The sequence below is a fragment of the Carlito syrichta genome, unplaced genomic scaffold (assembly GCF_000164805.1).
Source record: "Carlito syrichta isolate Samal-C Ts95f unplaced genomic scaffold, Tarsius_syrichta-2.0.1 Scaffold303375, whole genome shotgun sequence".
NCBI classification, from domain to species: Eukaryota; Metazoa; Chordata; class Mammalia; order Primates; family Tarsiidae; genus Carlito; species Carlito syrichta.
In genome coordinates, this window is record NW_007247471.1 from 923,385 (window position 1) to 936,905 (window position 13,521).

Sequence of the window (13,521 nt, forward strand, 5' to 3'; positions counted from 1 at the left end):
TTATCTTGGTTTTAATTTTTTTTGAGGCAGGGGTCTCCCTCTGTCACCCAGACTGGAGTGCAGTGATGTGATCATGGTTTACCGCAACCTAAACCTTCTGGGTTCAGGCGATCTTTCCACCTCAGCCTCCCAAATAGCTGAGACTACAGGTATGCACCACCGTGCCCATCTAATTGTTTTTACTTTTTGTAGAGACAAAATCTAGCTATGTTCCCCAGGCTAGTCTCAAACTCCTGGGCTCAAGTGATCCTCGTGCCTCAGCCTCCCAAAATGCTGGAATTACAGGCTTGAGCCACGGCACCTAGCCTCCTGGCCTGATCTTTTACTTGCTTTCTCCTATGACCGTTGAAAAGAATGTGATAACCTAATTCATAAAAAGATGTTCATGACTGACAACAGTTTGTCGGGTACCAATGATTCAATTCAAAGAAAGCAGATGCTGAAGCACGGAACGTCATCCATTAACAGCAAGTCAGCAGGGGAGAACCTTCTGGCACTGGGCCTCTTGGTCAACCCAGGAATCATGCAATCGTGAGGTGATAGACTGTTACAAAGAAAGGCTGCCCAGAGAGAAAAGACAAACACGTCTTTATGGTATGATTTACTTTTTCCTTTCTTTTTTTATCTTCAAGTCTGTTTCTCTGACAGATTAAAACATTATCTAGATTTTTTTTTTCTCTCCATGTCTGACAGTGTACATTTCTTATTATCTGCCCCATTTCTTATTATCTGTATGTGGCATTGAGAGCCAGGTCCAAATCCATGTGCTAGTAAGGAACAGGTTTCTTTTTTTTTTTTTTGAGTTATTGTCTCACTCTGTCGCCCAGACTGGAGTGCAGTGGCACGCTCCCGGCCACCACAGCCTTGACCTGCTGGGCTCCGGCAATCCTTCCGCCTCAGCCTTCCAAGTAGCTGGAACTACAGGCGCGTGCTACCATGCCCGGCTAATTTTTGATTTATTGTAGAGATGAGGTCTCACCAAGTTGCCCAGGTAGGTCTCGAACCTGCAGGCTCAGGCAATCCACTCACCTCGGCCTCCTAAAGTGCGGGATTACAGGTTGAGCCACCGAGCCCGGCCAGGAACGGGTTTCTAATCAATCTTCTTCCCGACTCTTTGCTCCTGACACTCACTTTTCCAAGTGTTTCAAGGTTTTACCTCTGTTTATCTGCCCTTTGGAGGTTTGTTCATTTGTTTATTTGTTGTGGTTTATTTTTCCTTCTGGCTTGTGAACTGGTCTGTCTCTCTTGCCAGAAAATGCATTTGTGATTAAGATGCCCATGACAGGGAAATGGATTGCCAGGGGGAGCAGCGTGGTTTCTACATTTCCTTCCGAGAGATGGTGGCAAGGTGTAGGTTCCGTGTCGGTGGAAGTTGTGGGCAGGAAAGGAACCTGAAGGTAAATAAGTCATGACTCATCATAAGGGTACAAAGGTGGGTGAGACATCGAGCCCTATGGCCCAAGCAAGCCAAAAAGGAGGTACGTAGTGTCCTAAAGGCAGCAGTGCCCAGCCAGAGTGATGGGCCACGTGCCAGCATGGGTCCCAGCTCCTGGGAGTCCCATCATGCGTAGCCATCTGCAGTGATGCAACCAGCGTGGAAGCTTCTGGGTCTGCCAGTAGAAGGAATTCCTCACTCCACAGCTGCGTCAACTAGCCATCCTGAAGCGTGTGTGATGCTGAAATAAAGGGTTCCTCGACATCCAGACAAGAACGTGCTTTTAGGGAGTCGTGCGGGCAAAGGTTTCAACAGGAACATGGCAGAGACTGATGTTGAAATATGCTTTCGTCAGCCGGGCTCGGTGGCTCAGCCTGTAATCCCGCGCCTTTGGGAGGCCGAGGTGAGCGGATTGCCTGAGCCCGCGGGTTCGAGATCCGCCTGGGCAGACGAGACCTCATCTCTACAATAAATCAAAAAATTAACCGGGCGTGTTAGCATGTGCCTGTAGTTCCAGCTATGGAAGGCTGAGGCGGAAGGATCGCCGAAGCCCAGCAGGTCGAGGCTGTGGTGGCCGGGAGCAGCCACTGCACTCCAGTCTGGGTGACAGAGTGAGACTCCAACTCAAAAAAAAAAAATGTTTTCCTCATCCAGTTCACTGGAAAGATTGGACTCTGCCTTTCAAAGCAGAAAAGACCAAACATCGCTTTAGCCGAAAAGCACAATCTCTAGGAAACCTTTGAATCTGAACTTTTACGAAAGAGGAAGCAGCTCTGAAAACATTGGTCACCCAGATGGCCTTCATACCTGGGTTTCCCAACACATGATGAGCTTCTCTTGACCCACCCTCTCTGAAATTGTGGCATTTGCTTCCTGGAAAGAGTGCACATTTGGAGCCTGATAAGCCTGGAGTTTGACTCCTTACTAATTGGACAGGCTCAAGGCACCAACTCCCCTCTGAAAGCCTCAGTATTATCATCAACAAAATGGGACTCGGATATTTTTTATTATTTGTAAGAAAACTCAAGTGTTTGTTTTGTAATTAATATAAAGCATTTAGTCCAGGGACTGGTGGATAATAAGCCCTCAGTAAATCTTGTGAACATTGCCATTGTCCCTTAAGGGCTGGATCTGGTGCTTACTGAAAGGTTTTTGAGAGATTCAGGGTTCAAAGGACTGACTCGTGGGCTGAATGCTGTGTCCTCCCCAAATGCACAGGTGGAAATCCTAACCCCCAAGGTGGCTGTATTAGGAGATGGGGCCTTTGGGAGGTGACCAGGTTGTAAGGGCACAGCCGTTATGAATGGGATTCGAACCTTTATCAGAGGGGCCACCGGAGTTTTCTGCCATGTGAGGACACAACGAGAAGTCAGTCATCTGCAGCCCGGAAGAGGGTGCTCACTGGAACATGACCGTGCTGGCATCCCGAGCTCAGACTTCCAGGCTCCAGAACTCTGGAAATAACTGTGTGTTGTGTATCAGTCACCCGTCCCGTGGGACTTTGTTAGCACAGCCCGAACTCAGACAAAAAGGGAGGCTAAGGCTGGAGACAGCCATGATCCCATGCAGATAGAAATGAAAATCCTCTAAGTGGGTCACAGCATGGTGTAAGCGATTTATGATTTTTGGCTCACCCCTGTCCAAAGCTTCTCCTCTTCCACGTGACAGTCCTCAAATATAACTTTTAAATTTTTAGTTCCTTAAATTATTCACACAACACAGTCTAGTGACCCGTCCCCTCACTGCCAAACACACCCCGTGAGGCCATCCGTCTGGAGCACACCAGTCAGGGCAAGACCCTACGAGAGAGATAGGCACCTCCCACTCCGCCCCATGCTAGGCGCTAAGCTTCCCCTCCTTTATCTGGGAGAAGGACACTTTGAGCTGTCGTTGTAAAAATGAAATGAAGTCATCTAAATGAGGACACCTACATGACACCCGACATGTCACAGTCCCCTCAGCTTTGACAGTCACTTTTTCCTATGTTTGTGTTGATCGAGTTGGAAACTAATCATCATTTTTGGCAACTATGTCTCAGTGTTGATGTACAGTGAGTTTGCTGTCAATCAAATCTCATGTTAACTCAAATCAAATGTCTCTGTGACACATGAATTCTGTTCCAGCCTGTATAAACAAACAAACAACCCTTTGGGAAGAGGCTGAGCTGGTGCTTGAGGATTCTTGTGGCCATCATTACAGAACTCCTCCGACCCACTAGCTCCCTCCTGAGACCCTCCTGTGGCCTCAGTTTCCACCGATGGCATCACCACCTCTCTACTCAGGCTCCCAGGAAAGCACATTCAGCATACATAGCATATACGTACTCAAGACTGTGGGCTTCCATGTACACACAAGCGAATATGTCTGTCCGTACAATTTGAGATGATGTTACATACCAGATGCTTTTCTTGGTAGAATTTTTTTTTTAAATCCAGCCAAAAGGAAAAAGTAAGTGTTGAAAGAGACCCTGACTTCTAAACTAGGGGGTGAGGGGTGATGAGAGAAAAAAAAGAGTTCAGACAGGTGTCAGAATATCATTGAAATCAGGACCCAAGCAAGAATGCTCATACCATTTAAATGTTCAGTGTTGGCCTCAAAATACTGATCAAAACTTGGAAGATAAATTATAAACCAAAATAGTATTAAGAGAGGAGATAAACACTAGTTGATTATCTTCACATAACTAGAAAACCAAAGAATGACCTAAAAATTCTTAATGACCAGTGAGCAAAATAACTACATACAAGATAAGTATTTTTTTTAACTAATGGCATTTCTATATAACACAATAATCAATTAGAAGTTACTGCAATAGAAATATCTAATGTATAGCAACAGTAAAATATAAAATAACTGGGAATAGTCTTAAAATGTTTTTTATCTATTTGAGAGAACTATAAAAAAGTTCAAAGAGAAGTAAAAGACATGTGAATAAGCAGTCTTGCCATATTCCTGGGGAAGGAAAGATTAAATATTAAAAAGATTTCACTGCTTCTAAAATTAATTTATATTTTTAATGAGATTCTGCTTAAAAGAGTCCAATGGTTCTGTTCTGTGGGGGAGAGAAGAGACAAGGAATAGGTAGTCAGCAAAACTTAAAAGAAAAAAAGACAGACAAAAATTAATGTCCCTACTCTAAAAATAAGGCACTCTCAAAACAAAATGAAAAAACTAACTGCTTTTAGAAAAATGAGGGGAAAAAAGGAACAATCAGAAGAAATATAAATGGTTAATAAATAAATAAAAGCTTTAAAATTTTTTGTAATAAAATATATACTTACATGTAAAAATTATCTATCATTTCTCACTTCCCAAATTGTTGAATATTTTAAAATAATGATTTCAGGTCATTAAAGAGCAATAATTAATACATTTAAATAAATTAAAATGTCTTAATAATAACATACAAGACTGGAGAGAAATAAAAACTCTGATATCCTGCTCTAACAAAGTCCCATAGGCTGGGTGCACGTCTTTTGGAAAACAATTTGGTGATAACTATCAAAAGCATTAATAATATTCCCAGTAATTTCATTTATCAAATTATACCAAGCAAATAAAACCATGGGTAAAGACTTATGTACAAAAGGTTCATCTTTCAGTGACAATCACATACACAGAATAGATAGCTCTGAAATCAAGCTTTTATTATGGTTGACATTAAATCTGTAAATGACTTATATGCCCATCATTGAGTATGGTTTATTAAATGATAGAATTTTCAAATAATTGCATATTAGCACTTATTCCAATTTAATTATTTTAATATTTTTCAGAATGTATGCAGATACACAATCTCTAGGAAGCACAATCTCTAGGAAGCCTTTGAATCTGAGCTTTTGCGAAAGTGGTGGCATGTGTTGACTGGGGAAAAACAGCAGATGAGAAATAAATATATTGCGCAGAAAAAAGATTACAGCAAAATTACCCCCAACTTTCACAATTACTTTTTAATAAGAAGAAATGAAAGATTGTAAAAGAGAGAGAGGAGGAGGAAGGGGAAGAGGAAGACAAAAATGAAAACAAAAAGCGAGAATACCTAAGACAATATTAAGACTTACTGGTAAGAGAGCGTGACTATTCATGCCAGATATTACAATTTACTATAAAGTTATAGTCATTGAAATGGCATGTTACTAAATATAGGCAAATAGGTCATGGAAACAAAAGAGATAATTGTGAGATAAAGCTTCTATTATCCAATAATTTAAAACAGTTTGTCTTTAAGATGACGTGACAAATCAAAACAGAATGGAAGATGATTCAATCCAGAGACCTGTTAAAGAATCCAGAAATAATTTCAAATAGATTATCACTCCACAACTTTACACACACATAATTCAATGGTGAATTAGAAAGTAACGTCTAAAAAATTCAAAAGCCCAGAAAATTACAAAAAAAAAAATCAGAGAAATAAGTTCTCAAATTTCTGAGCAGAGGAACTTTTTTAGTTACTCAGTAACGGATGCCTGTGGGGAAGCCTCAATCTCTGCACGAATCTCCCTCTGGGACGCATCCCTGTCTCCCTGCAGGACTGCGGTGAGGACCAGGCAGCTCCGGCAATGTCCACCCCCCAGAACGCGTGTGCCACGAAGGCCGACACCGTGGGCAAAGGTGACCTGGAGGGGTCTTCTGATGACAGCTCACTCCTTGCAGGGAACCAGCGTCCAGCCTCTGGAAGTCGAGGTTAATTGAGATGTGACAGACATGTGAAGAAACAGAGTCTTGCCATATTACTGGAAGGAAAAATTAAGTATTAAAAAGATATCATTGCACCAAAATTAATTCACACTTTAAATGAGATCTGCCTCAAAGAACCCAATGATTCTGTTTTGTGGGAGAGAGAGAGACTTGGAAAAGGTAATCAGCACAACTTTAAAAAATTAACACTCAGTCACGGTGGCATCTCAGTAAAACCAGACACACACCACTGCTGCTGATGGTGCCGGCTGTCCTCTTTGTCGTGTTGTGTCTGTGTCTCGGGCCCGCTCTGCTTCTGCTGCACCTGGGGGTGAAACCATCCTCTGCCCAGGAGAGTTGCTGTGGGCAAGAGGGCCACACCCAGCATTTGGGAGTCCTGCTATTGGCAGGAATGGGGAATGCCATTCCTGGACAGCTGGACCACTGGCCAAAGCCGGGCACTCTTCTCCATCTCCCCCTTTGGTCTATAAACTCCCCGAGCACAACTCAGGAAGTGGGGTCAAGCGTCCACAATCCTAGGGCTTCAGGGCCCCTCTAAGCCCAGCCCAACCTCCCCCTGCAGCCCAGCGAGGCTCCCACAGCCACGCATGCATGTTTACACACCAGGCACGCACACGTACACGGACGCATATTTTTATTCCAGTCTTCTCTTTTGTACATTCGGCATCTATTCGCTCAAGGCATTTAAGGGAGACATGAACTAGCATTTATCGAGGGCTCACTGTAGATACACAAAAACTTGTCGGGTCCTTGACTTACACTGTTTCATCTTATCCCCACAATAACGTTGTGAAGTGTCACTGAGAGGCCTGGTTTCACAGATGAGGACGATGTCATAAAAAGAGGTTAAATAGGCTGGGTGCGGAGGCTCATGTGTGTAATCCCAGTACACCAAGGCCAAGGCAGGAGGATTGCTTGAGCCCAGGAGTTCAAGACCAGCCTGGGCGACATAGTGAGACCTTGTCTCTACAAAAAAACGAAGTATTAGCCAGGCATGGTGGTGCACGCCTGTGTCCCAGCTACTCAGGAGGCTGAGGGGGAAGGATCGCCTGAGCCCAGGAGGTTGAGGCTGAGGTGAGCGGTGATCCATGCCACTGCTCTTCCAGCCTGGGTGACAGAGAGAGACAAAGACTCTGACTCAAAAACAAACAAACAAATGAACAAATATAAATATTCAATAACTTAGTCCGATCTCAGGAGTAGGAACTGGCTGAGCTGATGCACTGTCCCCTCAAGCTGAAGTCAACAAAACGAGTACTACATGACGCCCAGCTGAAGGCACGCGCTATCTAGTTGGAAGCATTTAAAGCTATGTGATAATTGCGTGTTATAAATGCAGTTCACATGGGATAGCTTAAAAGTGCAGAGAGGGACAAAGCCAGCTCTATCAGGTAGGCTGCTAACTCAGTTCTTCAGGGTGGAGACCACCACCTGGGCCTTAAGGACGAGGCAGGCACCCCCCAGGCAGGAGGAGGGAGGAGAGACTGAGGCCCTGAGGACAGGGTGTGCAATGGAGCCCCATGTGGGAGACAGCCGAAAGCGCCTGAGGGAAGCGTACATACATGTGTCCGTGTACGCGTGCATGCCTGTGTGTGTACATGCGTGCGTGGCTGTGGGAGTCTCGCTGAGTTGTAGGGGGAGGTTGGGCTAGGGTGAGAGGGACCTTGGAGTTCTAGGATTGTGGACGCTTGACCTCACTTCCTGAGTCCTGTAACTTCCTAGTCAGGGCACAAGCTGTGTTCTGATTTGCTGCTGCAATTTCCATCTTCTTCTCCCTTGACTTCTGCCAGACTTTGGTGGTCTTAGCTAGAAAGGGAAGGTTTTTTAAAAATTATTATTTTTGTAACCATGGAGTTTTTCTATGTTGCCCAGGCTAATCTGAAATTCCTGGCCTCAAGCCATCCTCTTGCCTTCTCCTCCTAAAGTTCTGGGATTACAGGTGTGAGCCACCACAACTGAGAAAAAGAAGAGTCAGGGAAGCCCTCTGTTCCACAGTGCCATCCCCAGGGTCTGTAGCGAATGCCACAGATTCCTCTACTAGCAATTATGTTCCTTAGAGTCAATGAGCTGCCCTCAGTTCGATACAAATGAACCGAAAGAGGTTACTCACTTATTGGGTGCTGGCTTATTACATAGCCTATTAATTGTTAAAGCTATTCCATCTGAAGCTTATTCAATCGCTTGTCAAGTAGCTTGTTAAACAGGACACAAGGTAGTGCCCTGCAGTGGATCAAAGTGATAGCGATCATAATATAAAGAGCTAACAGTGCACACTGAGCCCTCTCAAGGGGTCAGCCCTGACATAAGCACCCTGCACGCATTGTCCCTTCCATCCTGGAAAAATGCCGTGACCACTCCCCTTTCAGAGGCCAGGGGCTGTGGTCTGAGAGCGAAGCTGCCTTTCCCAAGTTCATACCCCACAGACCTGGGAGTCCAGGCCTCAATTTCTGCAGACTACCTGACCAGAACCCCTGCGCCCAGCCGGTGACAGAAACAAGAGCCACGTGCGGGGGGGTTGGGAGAGGCACTCGGCAGGAGAGAGGCCTGCAGAGCCCAAGGGGGCTGAGAACAGAAGCTGAGTGGGAGAAGAGTCGAGTTCCAGGGCCACCCATGCGCAAGATTTGCTTTTTATAGAGTCCAGAAACACAAGCCTCAACAATGCGTCCAGTAGACTCGCATCTGTGCGTGAGAACATCAGTTCTAACAGCAAGGAAGCAAGGCCCATAAAATCAGGATGGTGGCTCCCTCCAAGGCGGCAGAGGAGGCAGAGGACAGGTTAGGGGTGGAGCACACAAAGAGAAGCAAAGTATTGCTAATTTTTCTAGTCCTTGGATTGGATGATGCATTCGCCAAGGGCCCACATATAATTTAAATATGAGTTAAATTTTAAAAACATAATATAAGTACCAGAGTTTGTCTTAAGCCACAATTATGAAAAAAAAAAATCCAGATTTGTGCATCCAAGGATCAGATTTTTAAAAAATAAATAAAGGATAGCAGGAATACGAAATGAACAGCCAAGTACCCCTTATCAAATTTAAGAACTAAAACATTGCAAATATAAGTAAGCCCCCTGTGCACCCACCCCCAATTCCATTTACTTTTTTTGTACCCAGGAAACACCCACCCCCTTCCTGACTGGCATGTTATGTTCCCTTGCTCCTTTTTTTAAAAACTTCAGTATATGATGGGAGACCCCCAAAAAACCCGGAATTTATCTATAAAAAATTGTGTATGTATTCTTACCTGTTTTAAACTTCGTCACCTTCAAAGTACTCCCCACTGGATGCAATGCACCTATTGAGACAGTTTTTCCACTGCTCAAAAACAGTAGGCTCGCATCTGTGTGTGAGAACATCAGTTCTAACAGCAAGGAAGCAAGGCCCATGAGTCCAAAACTGCTGAACACTCAGCGCAGAGTGGGCAGGTGTGCTTGTAAATTACCCACCATGAAACAGACAAACGCGTTGAAAGAATCTCCAAAAAAATTCACTGAAGCAGAACACAGCCTCTCACAGCAACACTAGCTAGTACAACGATGCCGATGGGTCCCTAGAACACCCACCTAGACAGAGAACCTGGACTACAAAGGGCTTGCCCTCCAAAACATATTTTCGGTTTGGGAGAGGGTCTTCCCGAGTATATATGTATGCATCCATGAACAGCAGGTAGCAGGCTTTGCATGACTGACAACACAAAGGAAACAATATTGCACTATGCATGATAGCCTGCTTTTGGACGTGTTTACTCTGCAGTGTGTCTTGGCATTATAGCTTCACTTCCCTTGTTTTTCTCATCTGTATGAACATGGCACAATTTATCCACCTGCTTGGTGAAGGACATTAATTTTTTGCTGTCACCAGTCCATTCTTAGGCATATCTCCCTATGCACATGCAAGAATTTCTCTAGATAGGACCTTGGAATGGAATTGTAGGGCATAGGTCATAGAACACGTGCATCTTCCACTCCACGGGGCAATGCCCAAACATTTTCCACCGAGGTGATGCCTGTCTGCATCCCCACCAGGCCTGAGAGTACCCACTGCTTTCCATCCTCACCAGTGCCTGGTATTACCCAACTTGTGTATTTTTTACCATTTTGATGGGTGTGGACTGTTAGTGTAGTTTGACACTTCTGTAATTACTCATGAGGTTCAACATCTTGTGTTTATAGGACACTCATGTAGCCTCTTGTAAAAGTAATTTTTGTGTCTTTTGCCAATTGTCTGTTTCTATTGGAATGCTCATCTTTCTTGTCAATGTACAGGCGTTAACTATATATTTTGTCTGCATGTTTGTGGTAGAATGTTCAACCACAAGCTGGTTTTGTGCTTTTGTCCTTTCACTATGTATTTTCAGTTGAACAAAAGTTTTGCATTTTACTATTGCCAAGCTTAGCCTATTCATTTTCAGGTTGTACTCTTGGTGTCTTGTTGGAGGAATTCTTCCTGACCTTGGGGTAATACAGAGGTGACCTCTGTGGTCACGACTTCTGAATACACCAGGTTGCCGGCTATCTGACGGTATCACTGTTCTGTTGACCTACCTCTGTGCAAAACCATCTTAACCCCTGCAGCTCAGAAGCACCATCCACCAGTGCTTGCTGTTGCTGCTGATATTCTTTTTTTTTTTTTTTTTTTTTTGAGTTGGAGTCTCACTCTGTCGCCCAGACTGGAGTGCAGTGGCCGCTCGCGGCAACCACAGCCTCAATCTGCTGGGCTCCGGTGATCCCTCCACCTCAGCCTTCCAAGTAGCTGGAACTACAGGCGCGCGCTACCATGCCCAGCTCATTTTGATTAATGTAGAGATGAGGTCTCGCCAAGTTGCCCAGGCGGGTCTTGAACCCGCGGACTCAGGCAATCCATTCACCTCAGCCTCCCAAAGGCGCAGGATTACAGGCTGAGCCATCGAGCCCGGCTGATGCTGATATTCTTATCTTCTCTCTTCCATCTCCCTTCCCTGCCCCACTTCTCCTCCCCGCCTTCTGCTTCTCTCTCCTTATCTTCTTTCTTCTTCTGGGATATCTCACCTGTCTTTGGACTATTCTTCTATATACATTTTAGAATTACCCTGTTAATTTCCGTGGAAAACCCTGTTCAGGTTTTGATTAGAACTACATCTATCAACTATTGAGTTTATCCATTATGTAATAAAAAATTCACATCTCTGTGACATGGAATCATCCCATGATTGAACATGGTATGTCTCCATTTATTTAGAACTTCTCTTATGTCTTTCCATAGTGTTTTGTTCATTTCTACAGAGGAGTCTTACACATCTTTTGTAAGATTTCTTTTTGGATCTAGGTTTCTGTTCTTTTGAAAATAATAACTTTTTAAAAAAGTTATCTTTTATAACCCTTTATTGCTAGTGTATCGAAATGCTGTCATGAGCTTCTTTCAAAGGAGATAGACTTTAAACTATTCAGGATTGAGACCAGGATAGATGTGTCCACAGGTGCTGGGTAAATTAGACAGTCAGAGCCGACATTCAGGAGTACACAATAGCACAAGTGCACTGGCTACAAAATATTGAAATATTTCCATAACGAGCTCCCTGATTTCCCTCCAGCCACACTGGCCATCCTGACATCCCCCCACTGGATGGACCCAGAACTCCCCACGCTCCAGACACCACTGACTTAACACGCAGCACAGCACAGGCATCTGGCCTGGCTCCCCTGGGAAGGCTGGTGTCTGCTCTGACTGCTAGATTCCCATGCCTCGTGGGTTGTTACATATTTTTGAGATGACCTCTTAGGCTCACATGTTGGTACTTCACGTAAACAGCAAGGATGAAATATTAATCTGAGTGGTTTTTCAGCTAGGAGTGCAGAGAGCTCAGAAAGAGGTGATTGGCTTTGGGGTTCACAGAGGGAGTCGGGAGATCTGAGCTGTAACTAAGGAGATTCTGCTCAGCACCCGCCTCTGTAATCCCCGCTGAAATGCCCACAGCCTCACCAGCTCCTCCCCTTAAGCTCCCACAGGCAGATTTCAGACTGAACACATCATCTCCGTCTGCTAAGATCTGTTCTCCTCCTGGCTCCCCTAATTAGTGGAAGAGCTTGTCCAACCACCTTGTCCCCTACAGTAGAAAATTTGGAATCATCCTAGATTCCTCACGCTTACGTCCTCTTTTTTTTTTTTTTGTCACTTACTGAAAGCTGTCCATTTGATGCTGTAAAAAAATCCTCTCGCCTCTGACCTTTCCTCCATTCCTTTTTCTGCTTCCTCCTACATTTTGGACTCTTCGCTTCCTAACGGGTCTCCTGGCCTCCAGCTTCTTTTGCTCCTCCAGTCTCCTCCACACGCATTCCAGCCCCCGCCTGGCCCCTGAGTCTACTTCTTCCTCCTCTGTGGAAGGGAGGGCAGTGGGAGCCGTGGGCCTTGGCAGGGAGGAGTGTGTCATCACTGCACTGTTTAGAATGGCGCTATACACAGCAGAGAGACTTCGCACTGGTTTCTCACTGGGTTTAAATTGTCTACAGACAACCTTTGGCCCACACCTGGCCAGTGTTCCCGCCTGGGTATGATGCTGGAGACAGTAGGGTCTGCCTGGTAGAGCCCCTGCCAACGCCTGGTGAAATGGTGCTCGGTGAGTGACAGAACCATCATTAGTATCACATGGCCTTGGTTCCCCACTCCCTGGGGAGCTTTTCAGGCGGTCTGGGTCACTCTCTTCCACCCTCCTGAACCCTATGCCCCAGCTGTGCCAAACTGTTTAACCCACCTTGGCCAAAGCAAGGTCGTCATGTTCCTCAAGCTTTGCACACTCCCTTTACCTTGCCTGGAGGGGCTTTCCTTCCCCTCTCTGTCCATTCGCCATTCAAGAGCCAGCTCACAGTCAGCTCTCTGTGAAGCCTTCCTCCAAATAGCCTCACAAAAGGAACGACTCCTCCCAAGGTCCCATGGCCTCTGCTCCTGTCTCCTCTTGAAAGTCTGCCCTGACTGGAGCTCCCGGAGGGGAGAGTCTGCATAATGCTCATCTTTGTCTCCGCTGTCACCAAAACTGCATCTGCGGGATAACCACGGTTGAACGCTTGTGGGAGTTTTATTTTGCTGGTTGGCTTGCCTTGTTTTGTTGGAAGGAATGAATGGATACAAGGGAGCTGTTTTGCCTTCACCCTAAGCCCAGTCAAAAGTTTGGGTGGTGAGAGTTTTGGTTACCCCACATGCCCTGATATGGGATCCTGCCTCCCTACACCCCAGGAAAAATGTCCCTCGATACTAGAGGGCCGGTTTTCCTGGGAACTGACCTCAGCAGCTAAAAAGGGGAGGGGGACAGGGGGTTCCCAAGCCGGGAGAGCGACGGCCGCGTCCACGCCGCTTCCCGGCGTCCCTGGAGGGCGCTGTCCCCGGATCGCACCCCGGGGCGGGGCTGAGATC